Genomic DNA, 17,797 nt, shown 5'->3' on the forward strand with positions numbered 1-17,797 from the left:
TAAACATTTATTTGTAGTTAAGATTCTATGCAGTATTCTGTATTGAAACCATGATAAGGTTGAATCTTTTACACATCGAAAAGCAATAACATAATACTTTTCCCATTGCCTGGTATCGTACATAAATCCTTCGTTCGCATATTTCAATTGTGCTTTGGGGGTTATAGTTTGTGAAGTTATCATATCATAAATATCTTTACAACCTTTTTTGTCTTTTAATAAACATTTTAGTTTAAACGGAAAAACCGGATTTTTTAGAATTGTGAACGTGTCATCCCTTATTGTTCCAAGCTTGTTTATAAATGATTTAATAGCACTTGTAAGTGAAGCATATTCTAAGAAGTTTGTATTTATATGATATTTTGTTGCAAACTGTTCGTATGTATAAAAATCACCTTGTTCATTTAATAAATCATTTATAAATATAATACCATTATCTATATAAATTTTGTATATAAATGGTTTGTTACCTATACATATTTTGCTATTATACCAAATATTAATGCTTAAAATATCCTCAACATTTTGTGGTGTTTGATATTTGTGTATCTCTAACCAGCTGAACGCTCCAAAACGTATTTCGGACGTGTTCAATATTTCGCATTAGGAAATAATCGCCTTGTATAATCAAGTCTTTTAAAGATATGTTTGTAACTGATTTAAACAAAGTTATCCACTTTGAGTTATTTAAAAACATTCTTCGAATCCACGTGCATTTTAAGGCTGTTATAAAATTTCATATGTTTATCATTTTAATACCACCTGTTTTGTAATTTTGTATTATTAGATTCCGTTTCAGTTTTTCAGTATTGCTCTGCCAGATAAATTTAAAAAATAATGTATTTACATTTTTAATCAATTTGTAATTTGGGTTTGGTAGCGCTATTAACAGATGGGTTAGCTTTGGCATTATTAAAGTTTTCAGTACTGTTATTCTTCCTAAAACTGTTAATCTTCTAACAGACCATAACCTCATTAATTTTTGCATTTCTATTATTTTAGAATCATAGTTCAGTGCAATTATTTGTTCCATGTTAACTGCGAAGTTGATACCGAGCAAATTAAATTGTGTTGCGCCCCATTCTAACTTCCACCGCGTTCGATGGAACACATCCTTAGAAAACTTTTTTTTTCCGATCCATATAGCTTTTGATTTAGAAAAATAATTTTTTAGGCCTGATATATATGCATAATAACCTAAAACCTTCAATGTATTGTACAGAGACTCGGGAGAACCATCAAGAATGAAACTTGTGTCATCTGCATATTGTGAAATTAAATATTTTTCGCCATCAATACTGATTCCCTTAATATTGCTACAGTTTCTTATTATAATTGCAAGTACTTCAGCACACAGAATAAATATATAAGGAGACAGAGGATCTCCTTGTCTACAACCCCTTTCTAATTTGAAAGCTTCAGATAAAAATCCATCCTCCGTATATTTTATTTCACCCTCTAATTCTTCAGCTTCTTTATCAGTTAATTTATTAAAACTAAAGTGAGATAGTTTTTTAATAATATCATCATCATTTTGCCACGATGGTGCGGAATAAAGATTTTGGTAAAATTTCTTTGTTTCTTTTAAAATTTGCTTCTGATCCTTAATTTCTATTCCATTATCTAACTGAATTTTTGATATTAATTTACTAAAATAATTACGAGATTCTAAATTGCAAAAATACTTAGTTGGTTTTTCGCCTTCTTCTATCCATTGTGACCTTGACCTAATATAATGACCTTTGAGTTTTTCTTTTCGTAATTCTAATAATTCAGACTTTTTGCTTTCGATTCTTTTCCAGTCAACTACAAGTTCGTTTTCCTCTAAAGCTTTTATTTCATCACATATAGTTTGTTCTAATTCGGTGTTTAATTTTTTCTTATACACGGAAAAATATATACTTTCCCCCCTTATTTCCATGAGTAATGTTTCTAGAAAGAGTTGACTATTTATTGAAAAATTTATTTCATCTTTCGGTATTGCATCGATATTATCTAAATCATAAACTGGTAAAGCATATTGCCGTGTTATTTTAGTAATAGTTTCCTTGACTAAGTTAACATATTCTTTATCACGTAACAAAGAGTTATTGAATTTCCACAAGTCTTTGCCTTTTTCTGTATGACTCATTTTTATATTTAAAACTACTCCTGAATGGTCTGAACGATAGCTATTTTCGATTATAACCTTTTCCACCATAGATATCAGGTTATTAGATATTAAGAAAAAATCTAATCTAGCTTGTTTTAATGGAGTTTTTTTCTTCCATGTGTATCTTCGGAGATTAGGGTATAATTCTCTGAAAGGATCTATTAAATCAAATATTTCCATGTTTTCGTTAATTTTTTTCCGACATTTTGGATGGTTTATGTGTTTATAGTTTTTGGTATCGAGATCCCGACGAGTCATGGCCCTATACATTTACCGACGAGTCATGACCCTGTACATTTACCGACCAAGTCATGGCCCTGTATATTTACCGACGAGTCATGGCCCTGTACATTTACGAACAAGTCATGGCCCTGTACATTTACCAACAAGTCATGGCCCTGTACATTTACCGACAAGTCATGGCCCTGTACATTTACCGACAAGTCATGGCCCTGTACATTTACCGACAAGTCATGGCCCTGTACATTTACCGACAAGTCATGGCCCTGTACATTTACCAACGAGTCATGGCCCTGTACATTTACCGACGAGTCATGGCCCTGTACATTTACCGACGAGTCATGGCCCTGTACATTTACCGACGAGTCATGGCCCTGTACATTTACCAACAAGTCATGAACTTTATACATTTACAGACGAATAACCGTCTGTGTCGTTCATAATCAACTGGTGTATTAAATATGCTGGCCCCAGTTTTAGGCAGTGTATTATATTTTCGGATATTACCAGGGTTGTTGTTTTTTCTTTACCGTTAGCGTATATTTTACTTTCAACATTTTGATTAAACTATGAATGGGACCGTGCTTATAAAACTTTTAGAGTCCTGACTCGATCTTTAATGACGTCACGTTCAAGTTGTGTGGCGTTGTCATAACATTAGTGTCTCAGATTCTATTAGAGTCTCGAGTCTAGACTCTAAAAGCATTATAAGCACCAGGGCTGGTGTTTCCAGGAGGACATGTTCAGAATACATGGAAATGAACAGGCGTTGTTCAGGGCCTGTATTCATAAACCGTTGAAATCGACATGAAATATGACTCGATACCTCAGCAAAGACACGTAAACACCCTTAGGCATAGTATTTAGATTTATGAAGCTTTCTAAGAAATGTACGATAATTAAGTCATTTTATTAATACCAAGGTACGTACGATGACTACATTAGTATACTACTAAAGGCTTGAGCATAGTTAAATTAAGCATTTTTATGAATATAGGCCTATGACTGGTGATCCAATCTATATATTACGCATGTGCACCATATTATTCCAAGTCTTGGCGAAGATCAATTTATGAATTATTATACAGGAGACAGTATTTATTTATGTTTTATTTTGTACTAAGACAAACTTTTATTTATCTATACTTTTAAATTTTAATAACTTCGATAGATTAAAGTTACATTCTCTTTATAACATCATGTACAAATGTGAAATACAAGCTCAAATGCACTTTTAAAAAAGTCGTGTGTGTTCGCTATGAACGGATATGGTCAAACGTATACGCTTGATTCGTCGCCTGTGCCACCATAGATCGGCAAAGCACAAACGACAGCCTGTTGTCAGTTTCAGTTAACACGTGCGTTTGCCGATTTCAAAGTGTAGGGTTCGTCTCAAAAGATTAAAAGAGAAATCTTGCGCTGTACGAAGAACGTCCGGTTGAGGATACAGTACTAGTTAGAGTCCAGTTAAAACCGGTTTGATCTTGACAACGTATTATCGACAGTCGTACCTTCCTATTTCAGAATTGATATTTTATAAAGTGTTAGTAGAACTTTCAAAGTTTAGTTTGTATACTAGTAACACATTAATCATGTATATGTTTTTTTAAATAAAATATACTACAGTAGACAATGAACGTTTTCACTTCTTAATTTTACGTGTTAAAATCGACAGAGCCAAATAAATATTATTTCGTTTGAAAAGGGTAAAGTTGGGGGGGGGGGGGGGTGTTTAACGACATCAAAGATAAAGCATATTGATTTACTAATCATCCGACCCCATACAACCGTAAATAAAATGTGTTGAGTGCGTCGTTAAATAAAACATATCCTATCCTTCCTTCCATCTGCTGTTGGATGTCTAACATTTGGTAATTTTGACATATAATCTTAGAGAGGAATCGGGTGTATGTGCAGGGGGAGGGTATTGGAGGTCGAAACCATTACTTGCCCAAGCTTAAAAAAAATTGAAATGTATTTTTTGGGGGAGCATGGCCTTATATAAACTTCACTTAACACAGTCTATAACCCCAACCCCGCTGAAATCCCTGCACACGAACCCTTGGAAACCCGCTACATTTGTTTTTAGCAAGGGATTGATTATATGTACCATCCCACAGACAGGATATCACATACCATGGTCTTTTTGTGTACCCGCCGATGGGGATCGATCCTAGACTGACCGCGCATTTCCAAAAAACATCTTTTTAGGTCTAAGTAATGAATAAAAATAACATATAGTCTTGAAAAATGTTACGTAAATCGAACACAGTACCCTCTTCCTCTACCCCTAGAGCGTTACTAATTAGTAACACCCCCTTACATGTAATGCGTATGCCAACAGCTGGCCACTGTCAAAATTTCAAGGCAATACCCCACTCACCGACCCCTGGAAAGGCGTTGTACCATACCTCTATGGATATAAATATGTTTTGGAGATATCAGACGACCCCTCAATCAAGACAGTTAAATTTGTTCAAAAATTGCGAAATCTCACGTGATCTCTTGTTGGGGAATTCTATACTTGTGATAAGCCAATGAAAACCGAGATCGGTACGAGCCCGTCAAAAGTATTCCATTTTCAAAATCATGGCTTTGTTTTTGACCTGGATAAGCCAGCGTAGTGACACCAATGCAGAGTGCGGCGTTATATATGCACCAAACGTAATTGGATTTTCTGTTCTATATGCTTAAATAATAAAAATATTCCAGGGAATGTAGTTTTAACAAAACTAAGATTGCTACGGACACTGTTAATCGTAAAAACATACTGAACACTATTGTTATATTATTAAATGGGAGTTTCATACTGACCTTGTTATAGGTCTTAGAACAGTTATAAGGGCACTCCGGGGGATATATTGGCACAAGGCAACGCATTTTGCCTACCCATATCTAATCATGGTTGAAGCGCGACTGTTGTACACAAACTTTGTGGTGATTTAATAATAGGAAACATTGTATAAAGGGAGAATGTATATGTATTTGTTTTCTAACCTTATTAGTGCAACACATATATTGATATATGCTGCCATTATTAATTTTTGTTGTGCTCTACTAGTGGAAATAAGGAAATGTAATTCACTACTATAGTAGTTATACCTGCACTGAATACAGAGATGTAATGTGGCACTGAATGTCAGCACTGTGAGATCGACTTCCAGTAACACGGTTAACTTCCTGATACTGTGATTGATGGTTTTAGTTGCCGTCGATATATCCAGTTACTATTTATGTGTAACAGTATTTCTTTCAATCAGTATATTCCATACATTACAATTGTATTAAGAAAAAATAAAAATGCAAAAATACGCATGGCATCATGTTGTTGTTAACAAATCACGTTATTATTATTATTATTATTATTATTATTGGTCCCGTTGTAAGTTATAAAATTGCTGTATATAAATACAAAATCGTTACACTAGTAATATTTGACAGTGCACGGTCTTAACTACCGGTTAAAATGCTTCTGTTTTTGAAGAAGTCACGTTGGTAGAGTGGATAGGACGCTGGACTGTCAAATGCTATTCGAATTGGTGTAGCAGGTTGGAAACCTGCCAACGTCCCACAAAACACCACTATTTCAATAACGAAATCCTACAGTGTAGCCGGCCACCCTGCCTAGTGTAATTACCCCAATTCTGGAACCTCTGCTTCCTATGATTGTCTCTCAATCCTGTGCCCAACTCGTCCCAGAAATGTTTAAAAGGTGGCACATCAGGTGATGATGCCGGCCAATTCATACGCTGGATACCATTTTGTATGAGGAATTATGTTATAACCTTGGCATGGTGGGGTCTGGCACTGTCGTGCAAAACCAAACAACACCAAGGCCAATTTGGCGACGTGACGGAAGAACTAATTCCACCGCATACCATCAATAATTAATATTATTCTGCCATATTTGACCCTGTTTGACCTTGACATCTACACATCTCGCATTTGGACGCTAGAAACGGATTCTGGCGTAGTTGAACGGCAGGGCTCACCTAAACGCGTCTGTGAATAGTACCCTCCGCTATTCATCAAGTGTTTAGCGTGTGTGGTGACGTCACCAGTCTTGACGAGCTGCTTGCAATATCTAATGTTGGCTCGTAGACTATCCCGGCTGGTCTGGTCAGAGACCTGTGTACCTGTTGCAGCTTCACTTGGTCCGTAAGACAGTGACAGTGCGATGACGTAATGTCATGTGTACAGGTATTCACGACGTAATGCTAATTTTGGCATACCAGAACGAGGGCGATGCTGAATGTAACTGGTCACTTAGAAACGTTGCCAGTGTCACATTTCTCTTTAGAAATACCCTTTTCAAAGATGTCTAAAAAACAGAATACTAGTTTCTTTGAGATATTATTCATATCGTTAAACAACTCAAATTGTAATATAAATGGTATCAAACGGCCATTCATATTGTTCTCTATTCATCCTATGGCCAAAAATATTCCAAGCAAGAAAATGTAAATCAATTATAATTTTAATAATTTTTAAAAGGTTATATTTGCCGGCTATAAACTCCGATTAGTGCCTTTACATAGACAGCGATACTTATATATCACGTTTCCATTGGTACTTGATGACAGGACAATAAAGTTAAACCATTTCCCAATGACACTAGTACATGACACGGTGGTTACTGCACTGAGTTAGGCACCGGCCCACTGTGATCGAATAATAATATTATTATATACCCGACTTTAAAAATGTAAGTTTTTAAATTACTTTGTATAATATCTACATTTGACATTTTATAGCATCTTTATAAACCAGTTTAGAGATTTAAAAAGTTTAATTAATTATTTTTCAATTATTTAAAGTCTGTTTTTAAATTTATATTTTTGAGTTCAGTGTTGGGAAAACGCTTGTACCAATATAGGCTTCGTATTAGTGGTTGGGACGGTAATTTATGGAAATAAAACATGCTTTCTAATAATTATTGTAAATATTATTATCTTTCTTCTATAGCAATACTTTTAGAAGTATGTATGTAGGCAGGTGCGTGTCTTAAAGGTTGTTTTTTTTTCTCTTTTTTTCGGGGGAGGGTGTGTGTGTGTGTGTGTGTGTGTGTGTGTGTGTATATTGTGGTATATTGAGAATAATTAAATTATCCTGTCATCAAGTGCCTATGCACCTTCCAGCTTCATTTAAGGCTTAATGACGGTTACGCTGAACAAGAGTAGGCAATCAGATTACAATTAACTATATAGTTGATTTTATGAATACCAGCAAGTGACTAAACAAATCAAATCTGATTAAAAACTGGCAAAAGTAGTGCAAGTATATTATTTTTAAACATGTATTCAACTTCAGTATGCCTAATGTCATCCATACATTTTCAATACCAAAAAAAAAAAATATTTCGACCCTGTGTACACAATCTGCTTTCAAAAGGAGTCAAAATGGATTTTTAAAATGAATTTTACCTAGTAGTGATGAATAAAATGTTTGAATAAGTTTTTATTTATTTATATGTCTAAAATTTGGATGTAGGCCTACTAATTTGGGACGGATTGGTTTTGCCAGAATAATACTATATATGTTATGTTTATACCTAGAAAGAAGATAAATTTATATGGTTAAACTTACTCGGCCTAAAACGTCCAACTGAACCGAAAGTAGACCTACGTGATCGTCGATTAATAGTCACAGCTTAAAACAACTTTACAGTTCCGTTCATACACTGTGAGTTACATCATCTATCTAAACAATGAAATGAGAATGTTTATCACCGACGGATCCAGAAATCCTTCTGTTTTGAGTGTGTGGGAGCATGCGTAAGGCCAGACCCTTTTATTAGCTGTTCCTAGGATTCTCCAACGTAAAACAATTAAAAAATAAAATAGAAATAGAACTGTCGCAAAATTTAGGAGCCCCTTTGTACGGTGGCAGATTTCCGCCAAAACAAATAAATCACTACTTTTAGTATGGCGTTTTAATGCCGTAATAGGTCATTATAACGCCGTATTACAGCGTTATAATGCCCTCTTACGGCGTTATAGCGCACTATTACTGCATATTAACGCCATAATTTACGGCGTTAATTCGCTATAATGTGGTTAATTTGACCAAATATGATGTAACATCTAGTAGTTATATTTCACACCCATCCCCCTTTAATAAAACAAATATTTACTGATGTTTTAATGTAGTTTACATGGTTTCCTTTTTTCAAATTTCTATATCCGCCCCTAACAACAATAAAACAAATATTTACTGATGTTTTAATGTAGTTTACATGGTTTCCTTTCTTTTAACATACTACATGCCAGTATTTTAAAGACAGTATACGGTGACACATTATTTCAATTAGCGCCTTGAACAGATTTATAGTGATGACCTTTAGTGACCTCAGAATGACCTTGATATTCGTTAGAAAAAATGACACCATATTTTTTTTGGAATCTGTATACAATGATTATTAATATCATTGGTTCCAAAAATGAACATGATATGCCCCTACACTATTATAGCGAATTAACGCCGTAAATTATGGCGTTAATATGCCGTAAAATAGGGCGTTATAATGCAGTAATAGTGCGTTATAACGCCGTAAGAGGGCATTATAACGCTGTAATACGACGTTATAATGCCCTATTACGGCATTAAAACGCCGTACTAAAAGTATTTGTTTGTGGTAGGAAGGTGTGGGTAAACATAATATAAGATTGCAACTTTTTAGTACGGCGTTATAACGCCATATACAGCATTATAATGCCCTATACAGCATTATAACGCCTTATTTTACGGCATTACAAAGCCCTAAATTAGAGCGGAAATCAGCCACCGTAACTTTGATCCGCCACTGTTTATCTCCTAATTCACAGGATGTGACGTTTTGGTGTCAACTCACTGCTGACGCCCTGCACCAATTTGGGGTGGGCTTAAAACTCGCGAAAAGTCTCTATGGATTTGATTTTATAAATTAACAAATATTATAATATTACTAATAGTAATTAAATATTAGTATTAAGCTAGAAATCCATGTGTACGTATTGTGCTTGTGATGCGTAATGTGTAATGCGTGATGCGTACTGGAACGATCACCGACGAGTTCGGGAATTAACGCACTGCGTACATATATGGAAGCGCTTAAATTGACTTCAATATTATTAACTGTTGTTCATGCACCACGTATTAGTAGAAGACCACGGTTATTTCTGAATCTTCGGGTGATATTTATGCATGCCAGCCCCTGGCATTCTAAATGCCCACCAATGGTTTAAAAATAAAGAAAAATACAGGTTTTTTTAGTCTCAAGGAAATTACAAAAAGGGTCATAATTATAAAGAGAAGTCATTTTTAATTTTTTTTAATATTTGTGTTACTTTCATCATTTTGTGCCCAAACTGCATGATTTTGTGTTCATTTTTACACTGTTCACACTCGTATAAACCACACCCAAGCAGGAGTTGACGGATAGCACACATATATTTATGGAAACTTGCTCATCAAACCTCACAGCTTGTTTGAAAATTACCCACTCACACTTTTGTCACAAGCGTCATTACAGCTAAATCACCGGCACAGGAAGAGAGGAGGGGGGGGGGGGGGGAGGGGGAGAGCATGTGGCCCCCACTTGGTAGCAGCGATGGTTTTTATGTTGGCAAATCAACATACACTGCTACAGCTTATTTAGCCATACCGCTATATAACTAATTTGGTGATTGAGGAGTCCGACGGGTAGCAAACCCGGCTACGTTATCCCGGTCATTTGGGGACAAGGACTTTTGTATGTAAAATCCGATTTTTATTTTCATTTGAGCAGAACTCTCAACCCTGTGGGGGTATCGTACCCCCCCCCCCCCCCCCAACCTGGCTACGAGCCTGAACATGGATCTGTGATATTGTGCAAAACCAAAAAGCACAAGACAATACCTTAGAGCTGGGCGGTATACCGGATATACCGTTCGGTATCGGTATCAAGACAATACATTAGAGCTGGGAGGTATATCGGATATACCATTCGGTATCGGTATCGGTATCAAGACAATACCTTAGAGCTGGGCGGTATACCGTATATACCGTTCGTTATCGGTATCAAGACAATACATTAGAGCTGGGCGGTATACCGTATATACCGTTCGGTATCGGTATCATGACAATACCTTAGAGCTGGGCGGTATACCGTATATACCGTTCGGTATCGGTATCAAGACAATACCTTAGAGCTGGACGGTATACCGTATATACCGTTCGGTATCGGTATCAAGACAATACATTAGAGCTGGGCGGTATACCGTATATACCGTTCGGTATCGGTATCAAGACAATACCTTAGAGCTGGGCGGTATACCGTATATACCGTTCGGTATCGGTATCAAGACAATACATAAGAGCTGGGCGGTATACCGTATATACCGTTCGGTATCGGTATCATGACAATACCTTAGAGCTGGGCGGTATACCGTATATACCGTTCGGTATCGGTATCAAGACAATACCTTAGAGCTGGGCGGTATACCGTATATACCGTTCGGTATCGGTATCAAGACAATACCTTAGAGCTGGGCGGTATACCGTATATACCGTTCGGTATCGGTATCATGACAATACCGATTTACCATACCGAGAAACATTTAAAATACCGCCATTTAGTAAAAGTAAAGTTTGTTTTATTTAAGGACGCCACTAGAGCACATTGATTTTTTATCTTATCATCGGCTATTGGACGTCAAACATATGGTCATTCTGACAGTTTTTTTAGAGGAAATCCGCTGTCACCGCATAGGCTACTCTTTTACGACAGGCAGCAAGGGATCTTTTATTTGCGCTTCCCACAGGCAGGATAGACCAAATCATGACCTTTGTTGAACCAGTTATGGATCACTGGTCGGTGCAAGTGGTTTACACCTACCCATTGAGCCTTGCGGAGCACTCACTCAGGGTTTGCAGTCGGTATCTGGATTAAAAATGCCTCGACTGCGATCCGAACCCAGTACCTACCAGCCTGTAGACCGATGGCCTAATCACGACGCCACCGAGGCCGGTACCCCATTTAGTAAAGCACTAACAATATATCTGACGAACGCAAAATGGGTTGGGTATAAATCAGACGAGAATAGAATTTAATTTTATTTAGATGAAATTAGCGGGTGAGTCTTAACCCAGGCATGTATTTAAAGCAGAGTATACCGAAAATTCGGAAAATACCACTCGACATCCGTATCGGTATTGTTATTGTGTCAATATCGAATACCGTACCGATACCGAGGTAATCACCGAAAAAATACCGAACCTCAAATTTCAATACCGCCCAGTACATAACTTCATAAGCATGGATTCTTCGCTAAAGAAACATGACGTCATCAGTTGTGATTTACGTGGTATGTTCGTGTGACGTCATCTTGTGTATTCAGGAATGGTTTGACAAGGGATCAATTTTTCAGTTGTGTGGGAAATCTCGCTAATTTATTTTAGTACAATTGGCACGAAGGTATTTTTTTATTTTCTAGACACTTATTTTAGTACATCTATACCAGTTGATTTTCATGACGTCACAAACTAATATTTGATGTAAATGGATTTAAATAACATGTTGTTTACGACGAATTCCTCAAATTAATTATTTTGCATTCGTCAGCAAACCTTTTCTGATACAGATTTGTCCGACGTCCGTCCGTCCTTCCGTCTGTCCGTCAATGTCTCCTTTGAAGTCTATCACATATTGTTCTGCAATTTGGTAAAATGATCCTCTGAAGCACCCTGCATAAACTAATAAAAATATATCTTGCTAATTTAGAAATTTTGAATATTATTAATTTTTGTTAAAGTTTAAATTTAACATTGAAATTTTAAAATATATCTTCTCCTATTGGACAGTTCTGAAACTTAGGAAAAATATTCTTAGGGGCAGGCTTCACGAACTAATAGAGAAATAATTTATGAATTACACCCCCACCCCCACCCCCTCCCCACCCACACACACATATAAACCGACAACATATTGCTGTTCAAAAGTACTTAGTTTAACAGTGTGACAAAACTGTAATTAGATATGTGATAAAGCTACAATGTGAAAGTGGAAAACTGTGTGGAACTTTATTCTTTATTTGTGGTAATATTTGTGTACATTTGTTATATTTACTGTGATTTATTTGTCTATATCAACTGATGAATAGTTTCCTGATCCAACGGAAAATGTTTGATAATGGCGGATCCATAACGAATTATTAAAATGACGCTCTGAACACTCCAAACAAAACTTTATAATATTGTGAAATATAAATAATTATTTTTAAATATGTAAGTATTAATGAAATGAACAAGAGCCCAGACCGGATGTTATGAAATAACTATTTGATAAAAATAAACACTCTTCAAAATGAATGATACACCACAGACGTCCAAGCAACACACAGTATGTACAGTATCAAGCTTGAGTTGTCTCAGTCCAAATATACTACCAGTTCGTGAAATTGAAAACAAAAGCTATATACTTAACAAAACTAAAGCACTCCAAAGAAAATTGAAACTATGGAATGTAAATGTACAAGACATACAAGTAAAAAACAACGGTAAAACTGTTGTAATACAACTGGACACAAAGCGATTTGAGAATGTGAAAGGGGAAATACAGCGCCGTTATTGGGATACTGTAGACGAACAAGATACTCGTTTAAAAATAAAATGGATAGAGTCAAAAGATGAACAGGGTGCTATCGTGGAAGATAAAATTAAAGTCCTTGATCACACAGGCGAACAACTTGTAATGATTCATTTGTTTCGCACGACGATGAAAGTTATGGTTCAGGGTAGACAGTTGATGGTTGCGTGGTGGCTTGAAAATGAACTGCCAGCCATATTTGAACAAGCTGCTAACATGGCAGGTGATACTCTTGTTGACATTTCACAGCCGTCGTTAATCAAATCAGTTGAAACAGCCGTACAATATTGCATTGATGAACAATCACAAACCTCAACATCTACATCAAATCCAAATAATAGTCCAAAGAAACAAAGACAAGATAGCCCGATAACACAAATGAGAGAATTTTCTTTTATGGAGAACTCAACACCAGACGAAGATCAAACCTATATCAAAACTGTCCATTCTACATCTCCTAAATGTAAATTCACACCCAAGAGAAAATCTAGTTTCACGTAAACAAATATTATCGATGCATAACAAATCATTAAAGGAATTAAATGCACACAAATTACTCATCGACAGAATCTCATCCCTGGAAGATACGGTTAGCCAATTACAAGAGTCATACAGCGACATCAAGGATCACATAGATACAACAATTGCTGATCTCAGAGTAGATGTCACCAACCAAATGAAAACTGAAGCGAAACACCTATCTACGGATGTAACACACATAGAAATTATTAATTCACAAACAAATGCAATCGTAGAAAAACTTACAAAACGGGTAGCTCATCTAGAAAATGAGAATGGAAATCTTCGAAAAAAGTTGCAAGATGATACAAAGTACAATGATATCCACAGACAACAATGATAATCATTTGTCAAAAGATTCTCATAACCAAGTCCCATGTGTAGCTCCACAAAGCTACAGTAATGTAGTGAAAAGAAACCTGGCGTCTGGATCAGTTAAAATTGTCGGCAATGCAATAAACAAAGAAACATCAAATACAAATGCATTAATTACTGACTCAAGTAGAAAGCCAATTGCTACGAAGAATGAACAAGTCCTGGTCACAAGAAATATACCATTACGAAATAAATATGAAATACTAGAAGACAAACCTGAGTATGAAGAAATAGAAGTAGTTACAGGCTTTGGCCAGAACTCTACAACGCCACGTATGACCCCAAATGATGCGTCGACGTCATCAACATTGATGTTTACGGTACCAAACAGTACAGAGAACATTAAACATGATACTACTAATTTAATCATCGGAGACTCGGTCATTAAAGGACTACATGCAACTAAGATGGCAACACACGAAAATGACACATGTCAAATAATATGTAAGCCTGGTCTTAAATATCATCAGCTGATAGACTGGCTTAACCAACAACATGTTAATCACAGAGTTAAAAGAATTACATTCCACTTGGGTATCAACCAATGCAAAACCGTGCAACCTGTTCAAAGAAAACATTTGGATGCACTGATCGCAGCAACAAGATCAACAGTACCAAATGCACATATATATTTCTCCTCCATCATCCCAACTAAAGGAAACAAAGACATCAACAGTGTGGTTTTAAAATCAAATAACACGGTGTCAGCATTTTGCAATGAAAAAGAATGTCATTTCATTGATCATACAAAATATTTCACCACTCGCTATGGTGCACCTCAACAGAAAAATTACAGAGACTTGTTGCATCCAAGTGTCGTGTGTACCAGTCTCATCGCGAAAAAATATAAAGTGGCCGCAGCGAACACAATCAAAGGTCGTCGTGCCTAACTACAAAGACACTCAGCCTGATATTAACAAAAGCTCTATGGATAAGCTTGAAATGATGAAACATCACTTCAAGCAGTTCAACATTCTTCTTGAACAATGGAGTGGAAAGTTTTCTTAAAGTGATTCCCGAACTAGCAAATATACACATGTGCATGTATAACTTTTTCTAGAATGTCACATTTAGTCATATAGTCTGGTCGATGCTCATTCATTAATTAGTTAGACTATAATTATTATAAGTTAGTCTTTCACATAGCAAATACGAGTATTTATTTACTACTTTTTCAACGTTATACATTGATATGAGGTTTAAATATTCCTGTTGGAACATTTCTGGAGTTTTGAAAAAATTGAACGATTTTGACTTTTTGCGTTGTGTTAAGCATTTAGATTTTGTTACGCTAGTTGAATCTTGGCACTCTGAGGAGTCCAAAAATAGTTTAGACATTGACTCGTTTGAATATTTTGAAAAACATCGAATATCTGTAAAATCTAAAGGTGGTATTATATTCTATTTCAAGAAACATCTGAAGCAGTATGTTCATCTTATCAAAACAAAGTGTCCGTATGTTCTTTGGGTGAAAATATCAGGAAATCTGCTTCAACTGCAAAAAGATGTCTTGCTGGGATCAGTATATATACCACCAAGCAATTCTAGCTACAGTTTGACATGTGTCACAGACCCTTTCTTACAAATACAAAATGATATCAATAGTTTAACAAGTAATGACTGTCACATTATTTTAGGTGGAGATTTCAATGCTCGCACTGCAGATTTATCGGACTATATACCCCAAGATGATGACCAGTATGTTCCGGTTCCAGAAGATTACTTATTAGACTCATGTTGTAATCGAAATAACAAAGATACAATAATTCATTCCAATGGCACTAAACTTACCAATCTTTGTATGTCGACTAAACTTAGAACATACGGTGACACATTAGGCGTATATACATGTTATAAATACAATGGCGTTAGTATGATCGATTACATGATTGCTTCAGAAGATTTTGTTGAAAATATACTGTATATGTGTGTTAAACCATTATCATTACTAACAGACCATTGTCAGGTAGTTGTCCATCTAGTATCTAAAACACATGTACAAAACAAATGTAGATATAAATATGAGAAATTACCAGGTAGATTTAAGTGGACTGAAGAAAGTCAAGCAAAGGCTATATGTTCCATTCAATGTCCAGATGTTAATTCTCTTCTAAAATCCTTTATAATGAATAACTATAGCAATGATAAGGAAGGTGTTAATAATGCAGAAGCTGATATGAAGGTAGTTCTTTCCACCATAAGCCTAAAGTCCATGACTTTTGTTAAATCTTCAAATAAACCTAAACGTAAGCGGAAATGGTTTGATCAGGCATGCAAAGAATACAAATTTTCTGCACTTACTGCTTGTAAAAACATGCAAGAATATCCGAATAACAGAATATTTCTTGAAAGGTTTTACTCCGCAAGAAAAGCATATAAACGCCTATGTAAATATAAAGCTCGTCAATATAAACAAACTATAATATCACAAATTGAAAATCATATAAATGGTGATCAACAAAAAATTTGGTATCTAATAAAACAACTGCAGTTATCAGATAATAATACAGACATTCTACCTGATCCAGATAGTTGTTACGAACATTTTAAGAAACTCACTTCAGATTATTCAAATGAAGGCCACATTAAAATGCCGCCTAAATGGAACATTCCTAACCCGTCTCTAAACATGCCTATATCAGCTACAGAGATTATGGCGAGCACTAAATTATTAAAGAATGGCAAGTCCAGTGGAAAAGATTGTATTGCCAATGAATTACTAAAATCAAGTATGTGGCCTATGATAGACTACTTTGTTAAATTATTTAACTTGGTATTACAAAATTCGTCATTCCCAGAAAAGTGGAATGAATCAATCTTAAAAATGCTACATAAAAAGGGAACCAAAACAGACCCTAACAATTACAGAGGAATTGCAATTAGTTCATGTGTTGGAAAACTATTTACAAATTTTTGGGCAAAAAGACTCAAAAATTATTTGGAACAAAACAATATACTTAGTATGAATCAAAGTGGTTTTCGTGAGAACCACAGAACTACTGACAATTTGTTCATTCTGCAATCCATAGTACAAAACTATATCTCTGTTAACCAACCTGTATATGCAGCTTTCATAGACTTTAAAAAAGCTTTTGATATTATTAATAGAGAAAAACTATTAATGAAATTAGTGAAAAGTGGCATCACTGGTAACTTTGTAAAATTAATTCACTCTATGTATATAGGTGACTCATATCAAATTAAAAGTCAGCAGGTACATCACCCATGTTCCATCCCAGCCGTGGTGTACGACAGGGTTGTAATTTATCCCCTTTGCTTTTTAATATCTTTATAGATGATATTGTTAAGTATTTTGATGCACAATGTGAACCTATTGATGTGAATAATTTGAAAATCAACCATCTCTTATTCGCAGATGATTTGGTGCTTCTGTCCCCTTCAGCATCAGGGCTCCAAAATACGCTGAATGCTGTCAATCAATATGCTATATGTAATGATCTTCCCATTAATGTTGAAAAATCTAACATTATTGTCTTCAATAAGCGTAAAATGAACACAGATCATCTTAACTTTACCATAGGGTCCTCCAAAATTAACATATCTAATGACTACACATATTTGAGTATCACTATAGACAGCCATGGTAAATTCAACATTGGTGTAAAGTGTTTAAAAAACAAAGGACTTAAATCTTTAAATCACTTATTAAAATCAATTCTCAAACACAATCCACCTATCAATATTTGCATTAAACTATTCAATACATTAATTAAACCAGTGTTGTTATATGGGAGTGAAATTTGGGGACCACAAGTTTGTAACACAAATTATTTTACTCTTGATGTAGAAAAAGTACACATAAAATTCTGTAAATGGATTTTGGGGGGTCAATAAATATACCAGTAATGCTGCAGCATTAGCAGAATTAGGAAGATTGCCACTGACGT

General features: G+C 35.4%; 1 protein-coding gene across 2 annotated transcripts in view; it reads left to right on the forward strand.

The window, feature by feature from the left end:
- The first annotated feature begins 11,719 nt into the window (after positions 1-11,719).
- The window catches only part of LOC121375250 (excitatory amino acid transporter 1-like), a 34,444-nt gene continuing 28,366 nt past the window's right edge, over positions 11,720-17,797 (forward strand). The window contains exon 1 of one of the 2 annotated variants that reach the window (XM_041502582.1): positions 11,720-11,825. The gene's annotated coding sequence lies outside the window, so the exon portion shown is untranslated. The remainder of the gene's footprint in view (positions 11,826-17,797) is intronic. The other variant, XM_041502584.1, reaches the window with a different exon arrangement.

This window comes from Gigantopelta aegis, chromosome 6 (genome assembly GCF_016097555.1).
Source record: "Gigantopelta aegis isolate Gae_Host chromosome 6, Gae_host_genome, whole genome shotgun sequence".
In the NCBI taxonomy this organism is placed as follows: Eukaryota; Metazoa; Mollusca; class Gastropoda; order Neomphalida; family Peltospiridae; genus Gigantopelta; species Gigantopelta aegis.